The sequence below is a fragment of the Alligator mississippiensis genome, chromosome 4, assembly GCF_030867095.1.
Source record: "Alligator mississippiensis isolate rAllMis1 chromosome 4, rAllMis1, whole genome shotgun sequence".
Classification (NCBI taxonomy): Eukaryota; Metazoa; Chordata; order Crocodylia; family Alligatoridae; genus Alligator; species Alligator mississippiensis.
The window spans coordinates 137,160,849-137,188,236 of record NC_081827.1 but is presented as its reverse complement, the minus strand read 5'-3'; the positions used below and the strand labels follow the sequence as shown (position 1 = coordinate 137,188,236).

General features: G+C 42.6%; 1 protein-coding gene and 1 long non-coding RNA gene across 2 annotated transcripts in view; one reads left to right on the top strand and one right to left on the bottom strand.

The window, feature by feature from the left end:
* BORCS5 (BLOC-1 related complex subunit 5) overlaps positions 1-27,388 on the bottom strand; it is a 124,196-nt gene that overhangs the window by 57,092 nt on the left and 39,716 nt on the right. The window lies entirely within an intron of this gene.
* Positions 168-20,618, top strand: LOC106739915 (uncharacterized). Its single transcript, XR_001373275.3, has 3 exons — positions 168-6,511; positions 12,287-12,446; positions 20,307-20,618. It is a non-coding gene; the product is annotated as an uncharacterized LOC106739915 (long non-coding RNA).

Here is a 27,388-nt window from a genome sequence, read left to right as displayed (position 1 = left end):
TGGCTTCCTCCTCTATTGCTGTGATTCTCCACAAGCGTTCTGTGACAGCTTGGGATGTCTTGAGATTCTTTCAAGAGTGCTGCGGGGTGCCACACAATGTTAGCACTGTTAGTTGTGCAAACATGATTCTTAATATGATTCACAAGATAAGAGATTTCAAACAGGAATTCATAGTGTTAAAAACATGCTAACCTGTTGTGGTCTTTCTGAATTCCTTTTAACAGGAAAAGGAATTATTATTATTTTTCTGCATTAAAAACCAGGTGAAGGCTAAGAGCTGGCATTTTCCAATGGGTGCCATGAGTCTACTGAGGGGTGCCTGAAGTCCAAACAGGTTGAGAACCACTGCTCTACTGGCTTTAGTCTGTGTTCCTGATTTTGCTTTGCAAGTGCTCCAATTTCTAATCTCAGACTTAATCATACTTGATTCGCTGTGAATCTTTGTCTGTCATCTTGTGTTTCTTTCCCACTAATTCACACAACTACATGCACAGGTTCCCTGCTCTTACTCAATTTTCTCTGCCTTAGATAAAGAGATTAATAGAAACATGCCCACTCACTCTGTAGGTTTGCGTCTCTATAGTCAACCTAACCAGGGTGAAAAGATATTGCTGTCTTTGGGAAAAGATGTAGATGCTGTTGAAACTGACAGTTAAAAAGTTACCTGCCAGCTTTGGTTTGCTTTGGGGCATGAAACTAGCTGTCTGGCTTTTGTGTATGCATCTTAAGTTTCCTCTCTTTAATCATTTCTCTTAAAGGGTGGCTGGATACATCTGTTATTGGAAGCCTCATCCAAAATCAAAGTATTGTTAGTTTGCAGTGACGAGCTTTAGAAAGAATAATTTAGCCTTTTTACTGTTGATTACACCTATTCCATAAAATACAAAGAACAGCAAACATTACAGACTAAGCTAGCATTTTTCATTTTACGCCTTCCCCTATTACAACCATTACCATTGACATTATGCACAGATTTTCACAAAGGTGACATTTGTTTAAAACAAAACAAAATACGTGCTAGCTAACCTTTTTTTTTTCCAGATACAGTACTATATTATGTGATGATTCTGGCTGCCTAAACTTGCTGTTTTAAAAAAAACTGAGACTTGTGGGTCTGTAGTCCTTGATTATGCTTGATATTTAGGGATTTTTGAAGGTGTTCCACTAAGGTTTTTACCAGCTTCACTTTGGGATAGCAGCATTTATCATTAGTGGCAAAATCATGTTGATGAAGTCCACACAGTGTACACACTGCACCATCACATGTTTTGTACATAGGATGACACATTTCACAGAAAAGATAGGAAATGTCTTGGCAAGCTTTTTTTCCCCATTATAATGTTCTATTTATAAAGCTGGGTAACTTATTTAGGGTTTGAGAGTCTCATCAAAGAGGACTTGGAAGCCAAAGTTATAGCTAATAACTTTAGATAAGTATAAAAATCACTCTAAAATGTTAAATATTCCTCAGAGCGGGACAAGTGCTGTGTTGTCAGGAAGGAAGTGTGAATCTTCTCCTTTCCCTGGGGATAACATTTCCCACTACAAAAGATCTTTAAGGTGCCAGGCCTTAAAATATATCACAGATTGTTTTATCCAGGCTTGTATGTGCTTGTCATCACCTTGTTATCAAAGTGCTTTAAATATTTGAATGAAATGGCAAGAGGACATGGATTTTTCCATTTTTCTCAGAAGCTGAATGGGTTAGACCTGCATTTCTTTGTTGTTTCCTCATTCTGAGGGCAGGCAGGATAGCAGGGGACCAGCTGTGCGTCTGTGCACACACATGGGTAGGAGAGACTGGTTATCCTATGGGCAAGCCATATCAAGAGGCAGGTTTCATATTTCGACTGGGAGCTGATAAGATTCAGTGTCACATTCAGCCCTGGGCCAGCTATCAAGGAATCTGCTTTAGGAAGAACTAAGAGGACTATTTCCTTCTGCTCCCATCTACCCTGTGTTTTGAAAATTTATTTGTTCCCAAGGACCACAGGTACCATTTAATAGATGGAAATTCAAAATTTCAAGTTCTAAATGGGCAACACTTAAAGGAAGTTCTCTCTCAAGAACCAGGACTTCAAATAGCACCAAGGCCAACAGCTTTGAACAGCACCCTCATCACCTTTTGAATACTATCCTCACCATGCCCACATATGGAAATGGCAACAGTGGAGTGAGAGGTTTTGTGTTGTATGATAAGTGAAAGGCAGCCATACAGCCACTAGGCCTGACCATGAGGGAAAAATAAAGAAAGAAAGAAAATCACCCCACTGTAGTAGTCCTGGCTTTGGTGGCCAGGCATGTTCTAGGCCAGTGAGGGCCAACCTTTTTGGCAGGAGTGCCACAAATTAGGACTGCACTCTCACCACCTGCCACTCTGATCCTCTTTCCCTGTCTGGTCTGCTGCTCTACTTTCTGCTCTAATCTGTCACTGTGATGCCTGTCCCCTCACTAATCTGCTACATGGCACTTGTGGCAAACATTGCAGGTTGGCCTCTCCTGTTCTAGGCCAGTGGGGCATGTCACAAGGTAAGCCCCGCATCGTCCTTGGGTACCACTCCAAACCCTATCCCTCTGCTCTATTCTGCTCTCTATCCCATCTTCCCTGCCCAATCTGCTGCTCTGCTTTCAGCTACCTGTCCTGTGTTCCCTGCCCTATTTGTCACTGTGTTCCCTGCTCCCTCCACAATCTGATCTGCCACATGTCACACAGAGGCATGCATGCTGCAGGTTGGCCACTCTTGTTTTAGGTCACCTCCCTTGAATTTCAGAAAGTGGCACTGCTGGTGCTTCCCTGTGATCAGCAGCTACATATCAGCCTGTTGGAGGCATTCTCTGGATTTCAGTATTATCCTTATATAGTTTGAGCACCTTCCAATCTTTAACTGAAAGACATTACTTGCACAAGGATGTCTGTGGCTGTGATGGGAGCCAATCTCTTTCTCTGCCCACTAAGGCTTTTACACTGACTAAGTAATGCAAGTTAGAGGAGCCCTTCCAATTAGCCTTGCTGCTAAAATGACCAATCTAGCTTCACAGATATCCAAGGACTGAGACGCATTAAAAATCAATCAATCAATCAAACAAACAATCAAGCTTTTCACTCTCTGCCTATATACTTGTACTCCAACAGCAGTCAAGCAATGCGCAGTAGCATCATATTTAATTCTCTATTTTCTAAAAATTATTTGAGTCAACATGTATTTCATCTCATTTTTGCCTACTTGATATTGAAAGAGGGAAGAAGAGCCTGTGAGGAACCACACAATGATAACTCCATTTATCACAGCCAGTCATCTGTATTTCTCCAGTACAAAGGTACTATCTTGGAACATGATAAAATATCAGCATATCTCTAATGTAAAAGTCTAAGAAAGATAATCATGCTTTCTTATGATATTTAATAACTCCGCCGTTAAAGGGGTATTATCAAGTAAGTTAGGTCCAAAATTTAAAGCAGCTTAACAGTGTGCGTCACGGAAAGAGGAGGTAGAGAGACAATGTCCCCCAAGTTCACATTTAAAAACCTTGCCTTTCCTGTTTATTTTATTTCAAGTGGAAGATGGTAATCATTAAGAAACAGCTCCTCAAGGAAACGGGCCAAGGACTTCAGACAGAGCTCGACTAATTTCTACTAGCTCAGGTTCTGGCCACTAATTGTTTGTGTTGGATACATACTTGTTTTGTACAGAACTGCTTGCCACAGTTAACAGAGCACACAGGTTAGCCAAAAAAGGGTGCAAGAACTCTACTGGCAGTACCAAGGGTGCTGATCCACAGATGAGGAAGTAAACAAAGGTGAATCAGAATGGACAGTGGCGGGAGAACCAATATTTGCCAGAGAGAAAGGAGCTAAACCAGGGATTTCAACAACAGAAGTAGCAAGGTGAGGGTGGGGGGGAAATCCCATTTTTTAAGCTCTTTGGAGGGAAAAAAATAAAATCAGAAAGGAAGAAAAAAGAAAAGAATGTGTTTTAGGAAGGGTATTTCAAAAGTTCTTTCAATCAGTTAACGTTGATGATAAAATGCACAAAATTAAGGGAAAGACAACTTGAAATCTATGCACTTTCAAAGCACATTCAAGTCATTTCAAGTACTCCACCTCTCTTCAAATCCTCTTGCCAATTTGCATGGATTTATAAAACTATCCTTCACCACCACTATGAGGGCTTAGTGCTTGAAATAAGATCATCTGATGAATGAAGAACAGCTGGCTGAATCCAAACCCAAGCAGACAGAGGTGATACTACTGAGCAGACAAAAGCACTTGGAAGAATTTGTGGCCACAAAGCTGTTTTCTTTGGCTGATGACACATAACTATGATTAGTTATTCAGTCTATAGTCTAGGAGTGCCCTTGGATTCTTCTATGACACGAGTTCTTACTTAGCTAGCCAGAGATAATAATAATAAAAAGATGATGTTACTTATGAATGCAGCTAGGAGACTGGGCCCTATCCTGGTGAACAAAGACCTGGCATCAGTTATTCATGCATTCACTTTCAGCTGGGCTACATGAGTGCAATCTACCAGTGCATATACAGTCCAATACTTAGGAAGTTCTACTACAGTACCACCTCTACATCAGTTTGCCACAGAATTTCAGAACAAGTTCTGGGGTTTGGTCCTTAATTTTCAATGCTCTGAATGGTCTGGACCAGGTAGTCTAGGATATGGATTGGCAACCTATGACCCACAGGTTGAATCTATCCAGAAAGGGATTGGATTTGGCCCATGAAGGTCTGATCTGGTATGCATTTTACTAAAGGGTGCACTGATTCCCAAATGTCTGATCTGGTCCATGTTTTACTGATAGTGTGGCAACTGCATCCAGCCTCTCCAGTCAGCTGCATCAGCCTATGTAGACATATGTTCTTTCTTGCTGGGGCCTCTGTTTACTGCCAGTGGAGCTGCCAGAGGGGGAATGGTGGCCTGAGGTACCAGCTGGGTTGCAAGCTGTGGCCCATGTTTGCAAAAAGCTGCCGAGCCCTGATCCAGGATATCACTTGAACCTCTGGGATGGCAACCATGGCTGAGAACTATCTTTCCTTTGGCCCAATAGTGTTCTCTACAACTTGTCTGTGTAAAAACTTGTCTGCAGGGAAGAGGGTTTTTCAAGACTGTAAAGTGAACTGGCTCCAAAACTAAGCATCATTACAAAAGCTTGTGCATAGGCTTTTCATAGACTTTAATAGTATTAATCATACGCATTTCCACTTGGGGAAGTGGAGTCACAAACAAACTTCAGAGAGCTGCGACTACTGTTCTTTTTTATTGGTAAGCATGCTAGAATGTGTGTGTATGATGAGAATGTCTCAAAACCTAGCTATTGAAATAGGAAGTCAGAATATGGAAAAGTTTAAGAGCCAATACATGAGACTATCATAACAATGGTAGGTAATAAAAATCACAGATGTCTGACATGGAAAGTGAGAGTGACCTTTAAGACAGATGTGTCTTTTGATCAAAAATGCAACTGAGACAAGCTAAGGAAGAAAGAGATTTTCAGTGTGCGCTCATTCTGGTGTGCAGTTATTGCTTGGTGCCTCCACGTATTTTCCATCAGGGCACGTGGTGCCTGATGGAGATATGTATTGTATTGTGAAGTTATCTCTATACTGGAGATATTGTTGGCAGGATTTGTGTCTTGTCACAGCATAACCTGGATCCTTTCAGTGCGTTTTGGGCTGTAGGAAGGTGGCTTCTGGTGATGAGTTTACCGAGGTTCAGTGCTTGTTTGAATTTACAAGCCACTTTTCACAGATGAGCCTACGAACAGCACTCCATCAACCTCAGAGGCAGTAGGTACAGAAAGTCAGCCAGTGAGGGCGTGCCTTAATACACACACACGTCACAAGTTTTGCTTATCAGCAACCTAAAGTACAGTTTCCCAGAAACCCCTGCGCCTAGCTCCTTGAAACCTGGCAGACTTCAGGGCCTCAGAAGGGGCTACCCTGCCTGCAGTTTTACCCTGCTGTGCCTTAACACACATGTGACATGAGTCTTGTTTGTCAGCAGTTTGAGATGCAGTTTCCCAGAAACCCCTGCACCTATGTCCTTGAACCTTGGCAGGCGATGTGGCCTCAGCAAGGGCTACCATGTCTGCAAGTTTCATCCGAAACAGGCAAGAAATGACGAAGGTATAGGCAGTTTCATGTTTCCCCATTATAGTCTATGGGCAAAATGTCAAAACAGCATCCTGCGTGCCTGCCGCGTCTCCCATCGTTACGTCAAGCTGATGCACTGTCTCATAGGGTCTGACACGATCTGCTGGTCCCGTGACATCTACATGGAACACATCACGAGCTACCACCAGTACATCGACCCTACCAGACCGGACCCAGAGGGGACCGCCTGAACCCCCCTCTGCACCTGATGGACTTCACCTCAGGAAAAATCTTCAGCAATGGACCACCCCGCTCCACCCAAAGAGGACCCCCGTGATGAGACTCTATATGGACTGAGAAACATTCTTCAACCTACTTCCTCCACCATTGTGGACCATTGTACAGGTTTGTGTGTATCTATCTTCTTTCTCTCTGTGTCATGAACCGCCTCCCTCCCCTTTCCCCACCCCCTACCCCCAGGCTTAGTTGGCTAACACTGTATTTTCTGTAACCTAGTTGCATTCCCCTCCTCACCCCCAGCCCTCTTATGTTAGTCCCTTCCTCAGGCGATTTGTATTTCCCTACTGACATTGTCAACTTTTTGGATTCATAACTCTTAACATCTATGAATAAAATTCAGTGCCAATGATGCTACTTATAAACGTCACAACCCCTCTGCTCATACTGGAGACTCTCCTGTTTAAGCATCCAAGAATTGTATTGGCCCTTTTGACTTCAGAATCTCACCATATCCTTCGAATTATCGGCCATACTTCCTGTTCTTTATTGCTGGATATACAAACTTGTATTTGACCATATTATGAATCATGTTATTTACCTGCACCCAATGTACCAAGACTGCTCTCAATCACCAGTCTGTCCTCTTTATTACTCACTGTTCTTTCAGTCTTTTTGTCATTTGAAAATTTTATCAGTGATTTCATGACTCTCACCAAAAAGCAGGGATTCTTTTCGGGGATGCTGAACTTTCCCAGTATGGCTGGGACAGCCTATAAAGGACAGAGAAGACAACAGAAACACTGAACCAGAGAAACATACAGCTACCAACCAATTGGTTGGAAAGCCTAGCAAAGAAACTGTGTGCTTTAAACACTTGATCTGAATATTAAACTCCCTCTCTCTCTCTCTGGTTTCATAGGCCTCAAGGCCCTATAACTGCCTTAGCCTAAAGCCTCCTATCTCTTCCCATCTTGCACGTTCTCCTTCTGTCTTGTCATATCTTTACCTATCCCTTCCAGACCAGTACCGATTATTAAACTGAGGAAGAAAAAAAGATAAAAATAGCAAGTAACATGATACTGACAACAGAAACTGGACTGTTTAAATAGAAAGTACTTTCAACAGTTATCAGGAAGTAATGGTGCTGTATTCTGCCTGAACTAAAAAATGGTCAGGAGTATGAGCACAGATTCTCTTCAGGTGTTTGTCTTTACTTATGTAGAGTGTTTCATCATTTAGTGTATGATAAAGCTCTACTTAGGAATGATGAGAGGGAATGGAGTGGTTCATTAGGAAGAATGGCGGTGTTAAGCAACGGTAATCAGCAAGACTTTTGGTATTAAAAATTATATTGATTTATTTGAATCAATGAAAATAATATCTGAATCACAAAGAGCTATGGCAAACTGATGTCACGTGTAGAAACAGAAGCTGGAATAAACAAGCTTAAAGACAGAACAAGAAAATCTCTTCATTACAGGGCTATTATGTTATTAAATTTAAAATGCTTTTAGTAACAAAGTGTTTAAAAGACAGCAAAGAGATGTACAAACATTGGAGGAATCTCCTTCAGTAGCAGGACTGGAAGATCATAGGAAAGTAGGGCTGGAGGGGACCTGACAAGTTCATCTAGTCTAGCCCCCTGTTCAAGATAGGATCATCCCCAAACTTAATTAAACCATCTGAGTCAAGTGTCTGTCCAACCTGCTCTTGAAAGTTTCCAAGTTTGGAGATTCCACAGCTTCTCTAGGTAGTCTGTTCCAATGCCTGGCGACTCAGTCAGAAAGTTTCTCCTAATCTCCAACATAAATTTCCCCTGCTGCATCTTGAGGCCACTGCTCCTAGTCCTGTCCCTATGACAACAGAGAAAGGCCTGTGTCCTTTGGGGTATTTAAAAGCAGTTATCCAATCCCCCTCAGTCTTCTTTTCTAAAGATTAAATAACCTTAGCTTTTTCAGCCTTTCTTAATGAGCCCCGCCTTCCAGGGCCCTAATCACTCTGCTGCTCTGCACTGGACTGTTTCCAAAACTTTCCGCATCCTTCTTAAAAGGTGGGGCTCAAAACTGGACACATTACTCCAGGTAAGGCCTCATCAGTGCTGAGCAGAGCAGAAGAATCACTTTCCCTGGATTTACAGGTGACACTCCTGTTGATACAACCCAGGATGCTGTTGGGTGTTTTGTGGCTTTTTTTTTTTTTTTTTTTTATCTATAAACACAACAAGAGCATGCTGTTGACTTATATTCAGCTCATGGTGTACTATAACCCCCAGGTGCTTCTTTTCAGTACATCAGCCCAGTCATTCATTCCCCAGTCTGTATCTGTGCATTCAACTATTCCATCCCAAGTACAGGACTTTGCACTTGTCCTTTTTGAATCTCATCTGATTAACTGCAGATCATTTCTCCAGTATCCAGGTCACTCTGAATCCTAACACCATCCTCCAAAGATGCACGGAATCATAGAAAATTAGGGTTGGAAGGGACTTCAGGAGGTCATCTAGTCCAACCCCCTGCTTAAAGCAGGGGCATCCCAAACTAGATCTTCCCAGTCAAGGCTTTGTCTAACTAGGTGTTAAGAACCTCCAAGAATAGAGTCTACAACCTCTCTAGGTAACCTGTTCCACTGCTTTACTATCCTCCTAGTGAGAAAGTTTTTCCTGATGGCCAATGTAAACTTCCCTTGCTGCAACTTGAGACTGTTGCTCCTTGTTCTGTCATCTGCTACCGCTGAAAACAATCTACCTCCATCCTCTTCGGAACCGCCCTTCGGGATTCCAAAGGCTGCTATTAAATCCCTTTTCAATCTTCTCTTCTACAGACTAAATAAGCCCAGTTCCCTTAGCCTCTCCTCAGAAGCCACATGTCCCAGCCCCCAAACCATTTCTGCTGCCCTTCGCTGGGCTCTCTCCAACTTGCCCTTTCTGTACTGGGGGGCCCAAAACTGAACACTGTACTCCAGATGTGGCCTCACCAAGCTGAAGAGGGGAAGAATCACTTCCCTCTATCTACTGGCAACACTCCTACTAATGCAGCCCAGTATGCCGTTAGTCTTCTTTGCAACAAGGCCACACTGTTGGCTCATATTCAACTTACTGTCCACTGTAAATCCCAGGCCCTTTTCTTCAGAGTTGCTGCTTAGCCAACCAGTCCCTAGCTTGTATTGGTGCCTGGGATTTTTCCATCCCAAGTGCAGGACTTTGCACTTGTCCCTATTGACCCTCAAGAGATTTCTTTTTGTCCAATCCCCCAATTTGTTGAGGTCTCTCTGAATCCTAGCCCAACTCTCCAGTGTATCTTCTACTCCTCTCAGCTTGGTGTCATCTGTAAACTTGCTGAGGGTGCACTCCATCCCATCTTCCAGGTAGCTGATGAAGATATTGAACAAAACCAGCCCCAGGACCTCTCTCTGGGGCACTCCACTTGATACCAGCTGCCAACTAGACATCAAGCCATTGATTGGTACCCTCTGAGCCAGGCAGCTGTCTAACCACCTTACAGTCCATTAATCTAACCAGTACTTCATTGAGTGGAGTCTGCAACTCCACTCAATTTGGTGTCATCTGCAACTTTACTAAGTGCGCACTCAATCCCATCGTCCAAATCATTAATGAAGATGTTGAACAATGCTGGACCTCGGACAGACCCCTGGGGAACTCCACTTGTTACCTCCTCCCAACTAACTGCTGATCCAACTGGTAGTTTAGTAATGGGCTAAAACAGGGTGTCAACTGTATGCGGGATGGATCTCCACAGATCAGAGCCATGTCTTTTACCTAACAGGGCTCATAATGGAGCCAGCATGAGCAAAGCCAGGGCTCACCACTGAAATTCAAGTTTGGATCCAGCCTGTGAGGAGTGAGTTTTGAAAATTGGTCCCATAGAAACATTACAGAAATACTCTAAAATTCAAAGTACAAGTGCAAAGTACTGCACATAGGACAGAACTTTCAAAAGCAAATACATACTGGAAAACAACTAGCTAGACTACAATACTACAGAAGAGGTCTTGAAAATTAAAGGAACGCTAGCTGAATGAGTCAAAAGTACAATGCTGTTGCAAAAACAGCCAACAGCATATTGGGTTGTATTAAGCAGGAGTGTTGTATGCAAGTCATGGAAAGTGATTCTTCACTCCATTTGGCACTGGTGGGGGTTTCACCCACAGCACTGTACCACTTTTTGGCAACAAACTTCAAGAAAGGCATGAACAAACTGGAAAGAGTCAAAAGAAGAGCAACACCAAATGTACAGAGGTCTGAAAAACATGACATACATGAGCCTATTTAGTCTAGACAAGAGAAGAGACAGAGCAGGTAAAGGAGAAGGAGAATTTGATAAAAGCATTCAGATGCATAAAAGGTTGATATCAAGAAGATGGCAATTGACTATTCCATCTCCACTGGCAACAGTACAAATAGTAATGAACTTGAATTACAGCATGAGAGGTTTGAGTTGGATACTGAGAAGAATAGTCTAACCAGAGGGTAGGTAAATACAGCAGATTATCTAAAGAGGTTGTCTACTCTTCATCCTTAGAAAGTTAGGTAAACATTTAGTTTTGGGATGGTTTAAACAGGGATGATCCTTCTCTGAGCAGAGTTGGACTACATGACCTCCTGAGGTCCCTTCCAGCACTACTTTTCTATGATTTTATAACTGTTAGGTTGAACATTGGGCTAAACTGGTCCAGATTTTTAGTAAAAGTAAACATAATCAGGTCAATATGAACTTTGCTTTTGTTCTGTTTATCAAGTTTCTGTTAATGTGAGCATCTTCATGAAAAATATTCTTCAAGTGGTACCTGTATAATACACTGCAGTACTGTATCTACAATGATATGGCTTCTAAACCCGGCAACTACTCAATTCCCCTTTCTTAAGAAAAAGGCATTATAGAAGAAACAGTGCATGGTTCATGGTATCAAAAACAGTAATTAGACTTGTATTTTTCATCAGATGCTCAATATCTCCAAACACACCCTACACACCACACACAAAATGTAGCAGAACTGCAACCCCAAATTAATTTTAAAGTCTCTCCCCAATCTTTCAGCAGACAGTAACATCCAATGATTCTGTATCCATGATACTTTACTATACAAAAAGGTTAAAATATAATTACAGTGTGAAAAGAGACAGGCTAAGTGCATGTAGGGGAAGAAGGGGGAACATGAACATTGTGTGTGCACACATTTCAGTTATTTTAAATTAGTTCTGTTAATATGTAAATCAATATATTAGGGGCTTTTCTTTTTTTTGGTTTATCTTTCAAACTGGAAGCCTTGCAATTCATTGTGGGATGTAAGCTGGCAAGAGTCCTGCCTCCACATCAACAATAGCCATGGTATTAAAGCCTTTGGACCAATCGCATAACAAGGGGTGGATGACCAAGTCACCAGCCCAGGGTGCCCACTTAGAGAGGGTGCAAGAATGACAGTTAATACACTACTGGCCTAGCCATTACCACTGCTGCAGCTGGGCTGGCCCCTATCACTGCTGCCACCCAGGGTGCAGACCCTGGTACTTATGCCTCTGATGTACAAAACTAGGAGAAGCTGTGTTGAATCTTCAAGCTTATCAAAACAGGAACAGAGCTGCTGATTTTATGCAAGCACATAAACCCTTACAGAAAGGAAGCAGATACAGAGGCAGATCTTTTACTAGTATAAAATTGCCTTAGCTTTATGGCTCTGCCATAGCTGAGCCAGCCATAGCTCAGGTACAAATGGTACCCAAGTTAGTGTTCTAACTCCAAGGGCACTTGAAAGGCTAATGTCATCCTAAAAGTTACATTTCCATCTTAGAAACATGTTGCTTATCCTTGCTTGAAATAACAGCCCCTGCTCAACCTCCTCCCCTGGAAGTATAAAAGCATCGTTTGTATGTTTCTGTAACATCTTTGACACAACTTAGCATGTCACTGTTTTTGTCTTCCCCAGGTCCTGCAAAAGGCAGTTGAAGAGAAAACAGAGCTGAATGTCAAGTAGCAGGCAGTCATCTGCATGACCAGGGACAGAAAAGAGAAAAAGAGAAAGAGACCACGTTTAGTGAGATCATACCTCACACCCGCCTTTAAGAAAAAAAAGAAGCTTTAAACAGGTGAGCAGGAAAAAATAAAAAAATGTTTCTAAGGGCATTAAATACACACAAACAATGACCTATGTTAAATAAACATGTGCTGTTATAATTTTTTTAAATTAAATTTAGCATTCATTATTCCTTTAATGTCTCAGCTACATTACACAGCGCATGTTAGCCCTTACACACTTTAAAAACCAGATCTGTTTCTGAGATTTGACTGTTACTACTCCTTTGGGGAGAAGCCAATTACATATTTCTCTATTTCCAAGCTCATCACTGAATTGAGAGATGTCCATATGAAAGCCAGCTTCTCTCTCACTGGGCTGCATTTTGCTTTGTAAACAGTCCTATATTGAATAGGATGGAGCCATGACAGAAAAAGGTACTACTTGCCCCAGCAAATTTCTCCTTCTCCAGTTAAGAGTCTCTGGTTTAGTTTAGTATTTTTGTTAATATTTGCATTTATTTAATAGCAGTCAGAATGCTCAGTGATTTCAGCAGGAGCCACCACAGTATTTGGGAAAAAGACTGAACTAATGCCTGGAAAATAGGGAGACATGCAATTGCTTAAATATAAAAACCATAAATGCATGAAGAAAGTGCTAACAGTTCAGCAAACAGAAATGCCATTTTCCTCACGTACTAGACTAGCAGGGGGTGGTAGCCTACAACCCACAGGCTGGATCTGGCCACAGAGCCATTTTATCCAGCCCACAGAGCTGGGTGGCTTCTGTGGCATTTCAACAGCAGGGGGCTTCACCCGTGCAGTGGCTAGGCAGAGGGGAGAAGCAATGGCAGCAGCACTGCAAGGGGGAAGGGAGCATGGTGACAACGCAGGCCAGGTTAGAAGCGACCCACACTCAAAGCTAAGATCCAAAGCAGCCCTTGCTCCAAAACATTGCCAATCCCTGTACTGTTGGATTATCATCACATCGTGGCATCACACATTTCCAACATTAGTTTATAATTACAGGTCCAACACAGAAAAGTATTTAATATGTTTCTCAACCGCACAACCTAACACTTTCTTTGCGATTCTGGGAAGGCTCTCCTTAGTAATCCAGCATCCATACAAGCCTGAGAAATATGAGAAAGGACGGGGAATAGTCTTGCATCTTCACTCTTGCTTTTATTGAGGAAGGATGGGAAAAACCATTTCAGTCACTTCTTTATCCCTTCCTTCCCCCAAAAAGCCCAGCTTACTTGCTCATTTAGGTACACCAGAGACCAGCAATTAGGCAGAATGCACAGCTTGGGAGAAACCCTGAGAACACCTTATTGCCCAGTGCCCAGCACTGCTCTCAGGCTCTCCTAAGACAAAAAAAAGAGCCTGAGCACAGCCCTAGAGCGCGCACACAGTGCTGCTGTGAACCGTCTGTCTCAGCTTGATTGCTGGTCTCTTGCACCTCAACGTGGGAGTAAGCAGGAGGGATTTGTTGCATCAGCCATTATTTTTGTAAATGCCACTAATTAAAACTAACAATAAAACAAAAAACATGTTTTTGAAAAACCATCTGGATCGTTTTTGTTCCCACCTCTATGGTTCCAGTTGACAAAATTGACTACAGTTTCTCATTTCTTCATCCTCTTTTTGATTCCTTTTCCACTCCATTAAAATCAAATTGACGTCAGTCAATAGGATACGCTACATGTGGTTTTCCCCAGAGGTAACTAGCATCTATAGTGTCGACTGCTGTTCTCAACATTCTGAGAACATTTTCCAAGGCCTGAGGGAAACATGGAACTGGAGCTGAGATGGATGTGAAATAAGCTAAGTTGGCAACTTCAGCCAGAAGCTGAGATAAAGTCACAATGCAGAACTGAAAGCAATTTAACACTACTTGGATTTTTTGCGACTTATGACAACACACAAAATGTGCAACAACTACTCAGAAACAAGTGGCCTGTTATATTTTGTATTACTTGTATATTTATCTTCTGCTATTGTTAAATGTTTAAGTGGCAAAGCACCTTGAGAAGAGAGGGAGAGAGATAAGTAGGCTTTGCAGAATTTGATTTTTATTATTATTATTTTTATTTTGATGGCTAAAATTATGCTTATTTTTAAACATTTATTTAGATTTTTATCCATTAAAATTTTCAGGATTGCACTAAAGTAGGGGTGTTTTTCAATTTTTTTTTGATTTAGCACATGTACACACATGCATGCACACAAGGTGACTGCTGCAGGACCTGGGGGCCATGCTGATAAGGCTGTGCCAGGAGGAAGGAGTTGGAGGGGTAGGACTGGTAGCACCCAAGAGGTCAGAGCCACAGGCCCTTCACTCTGCCCAGGTCCCAGCAAACTCCTGCTGAGGCTGGGCTGGGATCCACATGAGTTTGACCCCTGCCCTGGCTGAGACCTAGGCAAAGCAAGTGGCCAGGAGCTCTGGGCTCCCCTCTGCTACCTACCAGTCCAGCCCCTCCAACCTCCTCCCCCACTCTCAGCACAGCCTTACCAACTTGGCCCCCAGTTCCTGCAGCGGCCACCGTGTGCATGTACCCCCTGATCCTGATTTCCTTACCTCCACCCAGGATTTTTTAAATACATCACCTGTACTTAAATTGATGAAAATATTTTTCAGTCTGTCTCTGAGTATCCAGTGAAACCAATGTTTATCAATAGCTATTGATAAAAATTGAACCCTGTCAAGCCTAGAAATAAGGACTCTCTAGTATGTTTAAAAATCTTTGCAGAAAAAAACAACAAATAATTTTCTATAGTAAAGAGTTTACATTCCCTTCATACCTATTTAGTAAGTTAACTTATCATTATTATCCATGCTATAAGATAGCATAATTCACATATTAAGAGAAACTTTAACTTGCAAAAGGCATCAAGTAATTCCTTCAGGGGTGTACAGAAGTTACATTTTACACACGATGAGGCCTCTGAAGGTGCTCTGTAGCTGAAACACAGCAAATGTTCATGGCTGCAGACTTTTTAAATGACCAGTCGCCTGAAAAATGTAACCCCCATCTGATGTACTATCAGACAGGGGTGCACTAGGAAAGAGCACCTCAGGGACCAGTGTACAGGTTCCTTAAGAGGGTTAATTTCAGGCGATTCTGCCCACATCCCATGCAGCTTTGCAGAAAACCTTTGTCTCTCCCCTCCGCACCTGGGCAGAGGACTGGGGAAGTACCCCCCTCCCACCATTTGGGCCTAGCCCAGCTTACCCAAGACCCCAGTAGGGATGGTTGGGGGGGGGGGGGGGGGGGGGGGCAGTCTCCATCCTCCTTCCAGCCCATGCTGACAGTTACCAGCTGACAGAGGAGGCAGGGCTGGGGAGAGGGGCAGTCCTGCAGCCTCCTGTCTCCTGAAGCACTCCCGCCTGCTGGCCTGGGCCAGTACAAGCAGGCTCCAAGCCCCTCTCTCCCCCCAATCCCACCCCACCCAACAGGCAAATGCCTTAAGTTAGATAGCATCCCCAACAGGCTGCCAAAACTTCTGTATACACTCTGAGAAAATGCTTGCTCAATTATGTCCCTATGAAGAACAACATACATTTGCAAAAAGTTGCATAAGGTAAACCATTGTACCCATCAATTATCTCCTGGCCACTATATTTTATTCTACTGTACATAATTTTCACTTTTAAGGATACTGATTCATCAGTTCTACATACCAAGTGCATTAAATAAGCCTAGGAGTTTCCTGAACCCCAACTTCCTTCATTCTAAGGCAATGACTGAATCCTGGTGCAGTCATAAAGACAAAGATTCCTATCAGAGTCAGTGCACTGCGTTTCCGCATTCCAGATCTGACAAGCATGTGCGTCAATGGTCTTTGTGGTTAGATATACCCAGAGCAACAGGTCATTCCCCACCTCAACACCACTATTGCTTGATCCCAAGCAATGCAGCTGTAAAAACATACCTCTTTTTTGACAAGAGGCTCTTTTGATGTGTTCAAACAAAAAAATGAAACCATTTCTTTATTCTAAAATTGAAAGAATCTGTCATGTTAATGTAACACTTCAGGATCATGCCCTTACTCCAGCATTTTAAGTAGATACCTTATCAGCTATGACAAGGTAAGTGCAGTTTCACCTTTCCTATGTTGTTTCACCATCTAAGGTAGTTACGTGTCCCCTGTTACAGCAGCATCAAACGGCATGCGTAGATGAAATGGGGGCCCCGAATTGAAGCGGTGGTCCTAAATCAAAACACTGCTTCAATTTAGGGCCAAGTAAACCCCTGTGTCAGGCATACACCCATACACTTACCTGCCACTCTGGTGGCAGGGAGGGGAGGGTGAGTTGCCAGTGGACAGAGCGGTCCCTGAGCTGGGTGTGGGGGAGCTGGTGCTTCCCTCCACAGCAGCAGCGGACCCCACCCAGATGGCCCCCGCTCGCAAGCACCTGGCTCTGGCAGTCCCGGGGGGTGCTGCAGCTAAGGAGGGAAGCACCGGGCCCCCACACAGCTCAGGCAGGGAAGCAGGCTCTAGGAAAAAAAAAAAGATTGCCATTTTTTTTTCTTGGGCAGAGCCTACCTTCCTGCGCTGCTGCCAGGCTGCCCACAGGGCTTCCTCCAGAGCCCCTGAGCTGCACGGAGCCCGGTGCTTCACTCTGCAGCTGTAGGGCAGTAAACTAAAACTCCTTGGACAAGTTTTAGTTTGCTGTGCCCCAAGTCATTTAAGGTGCATTACGCCGCTGAATTTGGTACAGTGACTAGAATTACTGCACAATACACCGCTGACGCATGCTAACACCAACACCATTAAAGCGGTACAAAAGCATTTAACCCACTTTAAAGTGTAGTGCACACATGCCCCTCATTTCATCTACATACAACCTAAGCTCCTTACAGTCTTTGATGTACTTAGGCCTGCATTACAGGGCTGCTATCAGCCAGAAGAACTATGGAGGCAGAATCTCTTAGCCAGCAGCATAACTAAGACCGGGGGGGGGGGGAGAGCACCACCACCAAGGCAACTTTGTACTTTGTCATGCAGATCAGTCCTTACTGCAAAAAGACCTCTTTGTGATATGAAAATATTATTGCCCCCATATACTAGCAGCAAAGCAGGCACACACTTTAAAATATCACTATTCAATTAAATATTTAAATAACACTTTTAAATATCTCTATACAGTCTCTTCTCCTGCTTACAACCCATATGAGGCTACAGTTTTGTGTCTGTGATGCTGACAGCAATTAAATTAGATATTATGTGCCGTGGGTTATGGCTTAAGATAAGGAACAAAAACAGCAGGAAGGGATGAGCTCTGAAGCCAAAGTCATCCTTGTTGCCAGAAAAATATCCTTAGTAATTAAAAAAGGGCAGTGGAAGAAACTTAGAAAAAAAATTATGATAAATAAGCAGAACTGCATTCAAGTCAGTTTTTCTAAGGTTGCCTATGAAAACTGAAGGGTGGTTACAGGACAACCTATGTGCCTATGTGAAATGTGACTGAAAAGGATAGTGGTGATAGCAAGTACTTGTCACCACATAAGAGCATCTCACCTTCTTAAGGGGCTCTATAGATATTCAAATCTCAATGTCCCTGAGAAAGATGCTAACAATCTCCATTTTGTAGATCACCATATCACATCAAGAAAGCATATGACACTGATTTTTAAAAGGGATTAGTCATCTCTCCATTAGATGCTGAGATGCCCAGCAGGCTTAGACATATAAGTCCCACTGACTTTCAGCAAAGCTTGGCTAAACGCCTCAGAATATGTCCACAAAGGACAAAGCAGTGCTATGCTAGGGCAAATCACACCCACTGAAACAAGCACATGTGGAGTGGGCCTGGTAAGTCTCAGCATGGAACTACTGAATTATGCTCCTATTTTTGCCAAGTGTTACAAGCTAAGGGGAAAAGTACTTACGCTTAGGCCCCCTCTACACGTGCAGTTAAAGACGCAATAGGATCTAATGCATGATCCACACAGTTGCACCTCCTGCTATGTGCTATGTGCACAGCAGGAGGCGTGATTGTGGGATCCAGCATAAGATCCTATCATACCTTATTGCCAGTGCAGGGGAAGCCTGGGATTGCCATCTTGGGCTCTTCCTCCATCGGCAAATAGGGGACAAGACTGTTCTCAGTGGTGGCAGATGACAGAACAAGGAGCAATGGTCTCAAATTGTAGCAAGGGAAGTTTAGGTTATGTATTAGAAAGAACTTCCTCACTAGGAAAGCAGTAAAATCACTGAAACAGGTTACTCAGAGAGGCTGTGGACTCTTCCATCCTTGGAGGTTTTTAAGACCCAGCTAGACAAAGCCTTGGCTGGAATGAGATAGTTGGAGACAGTACTGTTTTGAGAAGGGGGTTGGACTAGATGACCTCCTGAAGGCGCTTCTAACTATCATTTTCTACAATTCTATGACTTGCAGCCCTGGCTGCGCCTCACACACAGCCAGAGTTGCAAGTCCCATCAGCTACAGGACTGCAATGTCCCAGCCACAGGAAGCATGATAGGCATCCTATGGCTGAGAAATTGCAGCTGCTATGATCTCCCAGCCACAGGGTGCATGGAGCATCCCTGTGGCCGAGATATCATAGCTACTGTGGTCTCCTAGCTTCAGGAATGCATAGAGGTCTCGGTGGCTGGGAGATCACAGCTGCTGCAATTTCCCAGCCACAGTGGGGAACCCAGGGGTTGGGAGATGGCAGCTGTACCCCATGGCTGCCGGGATCTAGTCCCACAGCTGCTGGGCACTGAGAGTCCCCTCAGCTGCAGGTCTCCCAGCCCCAAGTGGGCATGGTACACCCCTATGGCAAGGAGCCCAATCAGCTGACTTTGCTCCCAGCCACAGGGGAGACCCTGCTACACGTGTAAATTAAAGCTGGATAGCAACCAGCTATAAAGTTAGTACATATTTTCAAGGTCTAACTTTGAGCTTGTGGGACCTTTTCATAGTGTGACAGGTATTTTGCATGTGTAATTGATCTGTGCAATTAGCCACTTAATTGTACAATAGCTGTAGCAGGTAGAGGGAGCCTCATAAAAATACTGGAGTCTAAGGGATCTGCCAGAGCCACTAATGAGGTCAACAGCAGACCATCTAGTCATTTCATTAATCTTTGGTTTGTAGTCCCCCGGAAGGTTCACTTATGACAGTCCCTCCAAAACTTGATACTGTTTTACCACGATGTTTTCTTTTCTGGGTGAAATTTATCCTCTGCTTCTAGAGGAAGTTTAATAAAGACTTTTGCTTGCTTACCTCTTCTTTATGCATAAGCACCATTCGGGGGTGGTTGCAGAGCTCTGTGAACAACATTTGTAAAAACAGCAGTTTGTTGCTCCCACTGCTGTTACATGAACACTTATTTACGCAGCAGTGATGTTTCACACTGCGTTTGAGTACATTGGCAAGAGGCTTTTGACACAAAATGGGCATTCTTTTACACCTCTGTTATTTGTGGGCACTGAGGGGAAAAAAATGTTTTTATAGTACGGGTATTTCCAATCAGACAGAATGATGTACAAGCCTTGCTAACTTTTACTTCAAGTATGCAATGTTTCTTTGACCTTGTTTTTCTATAATGAGTGCACAGAAAAAATAGATTTGAAAAAATAAAATCAATAACCTACCAAAACAAGATATTGCCATTGTGCGTGCTCACACGCACGTGCATTCCTACTTTCCCTGTGGAGAAGAGGACTGAACAAATATCATGAGCCAGAGGTTAGTCATCATCTAATGCACTAATGGTAGGCACTCAAGATACCATGGTGATGTGTAGCTGAAATTAAGAGACAGGAGTACTGAATTCTAAAGATATTTTTAAGGTTTACTGTCAGTCAAGTTTTAAGTATAAACTACAAGCCAGAATCAGAAATATTTTTCTGTGAGTTCACCTTGTCACATAAGAGACTCTTTTTCTTTTCTCCTTCTCCCTTTCTCTAAATCATGTCAGAGACCTGGAGGAATAGCAACAGTTCAACAAAGGAATTTACCTTAGTAATCCTTATAGTGGAAACAGAACTTGCAACAAATTGGGCCATCCTCTCCCACAGAGCCTGCATTTCTAGCTGACGGGAGCCTGAACACCACTGCTTTCCTCTGTTGATCCAATCTACCTTGAAGGCTGATACACTGCACTCTATGTATGTTCACCAAGTCATTGCAACAGATGTTAAAAAGTGAACGTATTTCTAATAAAGGTCACTCAACATATAAGAACATTCATTTCTAATCAGCCTCATTTCTATTCAATTTAACCAGGTATCAGCAGGAATTTCTGAGCAATGTTATGTGCGACTGTCATGAAGTCATCCAATCAAAAATGTTTCTGGCCAACCACATACGCATGAGAATTTCAATGCCAACAGGTCAAAAAGTAGAGTTGGCCTGATAATCCTAGCACAAAATTTGATCTGATGCTTTTAAAAAGGCAAAGCATCAAGAATCTGTAGAAAATAAACTGATAAAAAGTTAAGATCTCCAAGTAAAAAAAAACAAACAAACAAAACAGTGAGAACAGTTTTAGATCTCCATTTACATTAAAAACCAACCAACCAACCAACCAACCAACCTGCCTTTGGATTGAAAACTCCCTACTGCCATGTTGTCAGTTAAGTGTTCCAAAGAAAAGTCTAGTGCTAAGAGCTTGTCCACCTATGGAAATTTGCCAAATATCCCCAAAAGGATGCCTTTTTCTGTTTGAGTGGGTGTCACTTTGGAAGTGGTATAAGCTAAACTGGTAGGAAGCAGGGGCCAGGGAGCTGGGAGAGAAGCACTCAGAACAAACAAATGTCGCCCCTGTGCCACCAAAAAAAACTATGGTGGCACAAATTGCAAGCAAGCAGATGTACTAGTCCTTATCACACTCCAAGCGCCTAAAAGTGTTGCCACGACAAAAGCTAGTCACAGTTTGTGATGCCTTAAATGGGAACACGTCTGTTTGCTTACTGCATGCCACAGGAATTCCCCTGTATGGCTGCGATGCCCCAAGTTGGGGCATGTCTACAGGCAGGGTTCCCCACTTTGCAGGTGGAGTTCGTCTACTTGCAATCATGCACTCCAAGTCAGGGCACATCAGCCTGATACACATGCCACGGGCATCTCCTGCATGTATCAGGCTATCATGCCTTGACTAGGGATGCACATCGGCAAGTAGACGAACTCCACTTGCAAACGTGCCCCATGAGAATGCCCTGGAGAAGGTTCAGCATCCTCTGCAGAGGTTCTTACACTTGCATGTCTTAACTCAGGGCATGGCACCTGAGGCTGTTGTCCCACATGATCAGGCCTGTGATGCTTCGAAGCAGCAGAGGCCTGATACAGCAAAACAATGGCCCTGGCAATGTTTGTAGGCACCAATAAAGCAGATCAGCTGTGCCGGGGCATCCCACACAGCTGATCCCACTCCAAAGATGACGTCTTTGGACTCAAGGTATATCTATTTGGTAAAAATGCAAAAAATGCACACCCCCGCACACCTCCCTCCACAAACAACAATGCTCTCAAATGTGTAAAGCTGCTCTGAGCAACTATGAACCAAAAGACAGCAAAGTCATTTCCATGTGGAGTTTGGAGCAGGCTCATTACCACTGATGACTGCCAGTGGCAGTTAGCCCATCCACAGAGGCAGCTATGCTGCTGTGGATAGTAACAGTACCCTGTACATATGGCTGTATTCTGGAATAAGTGTCTCCATGCAGGGAGCTAGGCCAGCAGATTCCTTCATGTAGAAGAGTCCACACTAAGTTGTTTAGCCTGGTCTCTGGTTTTCTGTTCATCTAAGACAGCGATTCTAAAACATGGTGCCATGAGGCACCCCACAATATTACCACTGTTAGGTATGAAAACACCTACATGATTCACAAGATAACAGTTCTGCCAACTCTCATATATATATATATATATATATATATATATATATACACAAAAAATCATGAAAGCTAAGTTTTCCACATTCCCGCAGCGTCTTCTTTAAGAAAAATGCCAAAAATCATGAGAGTTGGCAACACTGAGATAGTCAGAGATTTCAAACAAAAATGCACAGTGTCAAAAATATTCTGACCTGTTGTGGTCTTTCTGGCTTCTCTGCAACCAAAGAATTGATTTATTATTTCTTCATAGTCAAATAAGTGAAAATTAAGAACTGACATTTTGCTAGGGATGCCTTGAATCTAATGAGGTTGAAAACGACTGGTCTAGGAGAAGGGAGAGCAGGAGGAGAGGACAGCAAGTTACGACCAGCAATTAGAAAACTATTCCCATCTCTGAAGCCACACACAGTAAATCTATGCTATTTCGGAGGGTTTTTATGAGCCGCTGTTAACTGTCAGATTCACTTAGTATTGCACTTGTGAAGAACGTGCCCATTACTCTTCCATCCTCTCTTTGGGATATCACCTCTTAGAAAGGTGGATTGTGTTTCATCATCATGTTTTAGCATTTCTTTATAGTTAAACTTTTGTGTTACATAAAACACAATAAAGAGATTTTTCTGCTTCAGTAAAGGAGGAGAACATACCCTTCAGAGGGCATGCCTCCCATTCATTTTCAAACCACTCAAGTTACCAGAGAGATCGTGATCCTGACCTTTTTTATTCAAGCAAAACCGTCCTTTACAATAAAATGGAAGCTTTGCTCGAGTAAGGATTTCAGGAGTGAACCCATAGTATGCTCTTTACTGGAAGCAAGTCAAAGGAGTTACACAACTCTGTGCAAGAATCTGTGTACAGCTCCTCAGAGCTGCTGTGTAGGAGGAGGCCTGCAAGCATCCTTAACCTTTGTCTATTTATGTCCCAGTGTTCAGACTCCTTCCAGCAAAACAAACAATGCTTTTATATCTTTTTATTAGTTCAGTTTATGGCAAACAGCACACTCCCTCTTCCTCCTTCCCCCTCCCCTCCCATCATGTTATGCTGTTTGTGTGGAAGAAAACGAGCTCCTGATCTTGCCAAGTGTGACCTCAACTCATTCTTATTTGGTGATGTCCAGCAAAATCTCACTCTGACAAACATTTGCTCGGTTTCACAGCTGCAAGGGTATTGGCTGCATTTTGTTTTCATTGTCATGCGTTTTCTAATACTTTGCTGTTGCTCATGGTAGTCCCAATAATTTAAAAATCTTCTTGTTTTTTAGACATGCAACTGCCGTAACATTGCAAAAGGAGATTCCATTATATTTGCAATAAATTTAAAAGAAAAACATTCTGTAATGCGAGTCAGATCCCATGTGTTGATAGAGAAATGAAGCAATGCATTCGGCAAGCAAAATATCTACAATACAACGAACATGCACGCAAAGAGCAACTGGGTGTTTGAACCTACAAACCTCTTTTTTCTTCGAAATGTTTTAACATGCTCAAAAACAGGCAGCAAAGCAGTACCTAGGTGCTGTTCAAACTGTTCTGAGCAGCAACAGCATCCCAGGGAGGCAAAAGCCCTCAACATGAAGATTTGGCGGCAGCAGCAGCAAACGGGCTCACAGAGAGGGTTGCTGCAAATATGACAAAGGTGCTTAATGAACAAGGGCGTATGCAGTTATCTGCTTACCCACCGTGCTTGATGTGACCACCTCCTCCTCCCACCCTGTGGCACCATCATCTTCAACTGTGAGGGACCAATGACAATTAGTGAACATGCGTATCTTCCCCTCCAACCCACACAGACCTACTTGCAGTACTGATGTGTGCCCAAAGCCTCTGCTCCAAAACAGGCCAGGATAATCCCTGATGCTTCCCCCTAAAATGAGGTATTTCTACTCCTCCACATTTGTGATCTTCACAAGTGTCCCTACCCCACAACTACAACCTCTCTTGCTTTTTAGAGGTGGTTCTGTTTCTCCCTTTACATGCACACAAACTGGCTCAGGGGTTGGGAAAAAGATGTTCTCTCTCTCTCACAAAGCTGTGACTTAGCTTGTCAGCCTGATACTTTGAAGGAGGCAGTACCACTAAGTACTTTTCCTGCTTGGCCTAACCCTACTGATGATGAAGAAAGCAACTGAAGCAAGGAGTGAGGATGATTAGAGCATAAAGTGGGGAGGAAGAGGAACCAAGAAGAGGAAGTGGTTAGCCATGACCCCCTAAACACTTACTCCTGATCTGTTGGTTCATTACTAAGCATTCAGAGTTGTGTGTGACAGTTTGGCATAAATTCCATTTTCAGGGAGAAGAATTTTATAAACCTCTTATTTTTCAGGAGAATTGATGTATTTGGAGTGCACCTGAACCACAGTTTATTTTTTCAAGCCAGCTGGGAGAGTAAAAAAAAAAAAGTTATATAAAAAAAACTCTCCAAGGAGGGGAAGAAAGAAACCTATATTGTTTTAATTAGAGAGTGATGTCCTGGTAGCATTAACCTACAGCTTTTCCTTCTTCCTGGAAATGAGCCTGAAGACTCCTCCAGTGTTCATGAAAAAGTTGCAGCTGTTCCGAACAGCTTACAAAATAATATCCTTTTAGCTTAATATCTTGCAGGATGGAGTTTAATTACTTTAAAATGAGGGAGAGAGGAATAATCACTTTTAAATGTCATTGTTTTTGCATACAGCTTGCATTGATGTATCAAGAAAATCTACATACCTTAATTCTCTGCTTCACTCTGCTATTAACATAGTATATAAAAAGCCCAATAGAAAAGGAAGAATTATCATGTCAATTAAAAAGAGAAAAATAAACAAACAAAAAAACCCAACAAAAACTTTGGGATCTTATTTAATCCAACCACCCCTTTTCACACCTACCATTTTTAGTGGGTGCAGTCATTTAGACATCTCAGCACCTGACTTTGCCTGCAAATTCTCAAGTGCACGACATCAACTGCATTAACTGCCTCAAAAGTTATTTACATGTTAGCACTGCAAAAAGCAGCAGCCCTGGATATTTAAAAAACCCCCCAAAAAACTGAAGGACTCTCTCCATTTCCTTTATAAAACAGAAAATGCAAACAAATGGCAAAACACTTTCATCATCCAAGGATTTGCTCTTTCTAACATACTAATGCTTTCACTGATCCCACTGAAAATTACTGGAAACTGAGGTCTTGGACAATCAAGCAGCAAGTGATTGGTAAAGGTAGCACCTGCAGTCAAGGGCAGGCAGCAGCAGGTTTCTGAAACAAGCTCCAAAGGAGGGTGATGAGTAAGGCACAGATACACCAGTTCTCAGAAATACCTGGAACAGCAAATAATTCACTGCCAATAGGAAGAACACTTATTTTTCAGACAAATACAGGAAGAATCAGATAAAATTTCCAGGTTCTTCTTTACTCTCTGCAGTGAGCTGCTTCTAAGTGGAAAAAAGTATTTGTTTTGTATTCAAAACAAAAGCAAAAACCACTTAGTTTGTTGGATACTTATTTTGTACAGAAGGACCAGTAAAATTAATCTGACCCTTCAGAACGACTAATTGGTACACTAAAAGAAACATCTATCCAACCAAATAAACCATCTTCCCACTCCACCCTGGATGTCTGCTTATAATCTAAACTTGCTCACAGGCATTATCCTGTCACCCCATCTCCCATCAACTACAGTTATATTACAGACACCAAGGGGCACCCTACTACACTGAGCTCTCATGGAAAGGGGCAATTGTGAGGCTGTAACTAGACATGAAGCAGTAGAGAGGCACAATCATGCATGTACCCCGTCCCTTCTGTCAACTCATGAACTCACATGCGCACATAGTGCAAAAACAAGTCTTTAAACCCATGTGCAATACAAAAGCCTTGTGGAATACTTACAGCCAAAAGAGAAATATACTATTTATCTTGCATTCTTATATGAGGGTTTCTCCGAAACCTACTGCTGGTCGTCATGGGAAAAAAGGGTGTTTTGGAATGACAGAAGCACAAAAGGATAACTGAAATAAAAACTATTTCCATTGCATTGAGAGTGACTAAGGAAAGAAGAGATCTCTTTCGTATCTTGAAAAGGGGACGAATACACATGATCCCTTTCTCATTATGAATTCAGGTAACTTTCATAGATAGGCATGTTCACTTGATATTTTCCCCTCCCTTGCCACACCTAAATGATGTCCAAAATATTTTTATGTACATTTCCTAGTTCAGGTTATTTGGTCAAATCAACACTGAAAGGACAAAGTAAAAACAAAAAGACCTTGGACTCTCCCAAGCCAAATGCCATTATAATTTTATTGCTTACTAACACCTCTTAGGAAGTTGCTGCCCCCCGTTACTGTACACACTGCCCCACAGCACAGCAGAATGTGTCAGAACTGCCCTTTTAGCATTATATAGCACTAGGATAAAGAAAGAGCCGACAGTCACCACAGAAGAATTAATTTGTACTATGCGCTCATGGACAAACTACATTTGCTACAGTGCTGTCTCAGGAGTTTAATTAGCTCAGTAGGAGTGCTGATAAAACACATCCCATCACCAGGGTTTACCTTCCACAAAAGTCAATGACTATCTATTTGGCAAGGCCAACTGAGATAAACACATACATATGCCGTGTAACCTTCACAGGACAAAACTGACATTTTTTTATGCAGCCTCTTCTTGTAAAGCCCCAGTTCTGCTGGAAAGTTTAGGGTTCATGGTACCTAAAAGTTAGGGGCTGGATCACTTTCTCAAAATCAAAATGGAAGTTCTCCAACAGGGAGGGGTAGATGTCAGCGAAGTTGATGTGTTTTGAAGTCATGTTTGGAACCCCACAGTAATTTAAATTAGTAATCCCCTCACCTGTAGATTTAAAAAACGTTTAAAGACTTGGTAGTGCAAAAGTGATATTGTAGCCATGATGGTCCAGGAAATGTGAGAGAGGCATTTCTGTGCATACCTTTTCTCTTTTGAACACAATTCATTCTTCTTCAGGTCTGGGGAAAAAGTTGGATGCATTGCATTTGAAAACTTGCCTAAGTCATCCCACCCAGGCAGTTGGTTCAGTAAGAGATCTCAGGCAGACTAGGATCTTTGGGTAAATCTGGTATCTTTTATTAGACCAACTCAAATAAATGAAAAAAATTTTCTTAGCAAGCTTTTGGGCACAAAAGAGATATCATGCACAGAAATC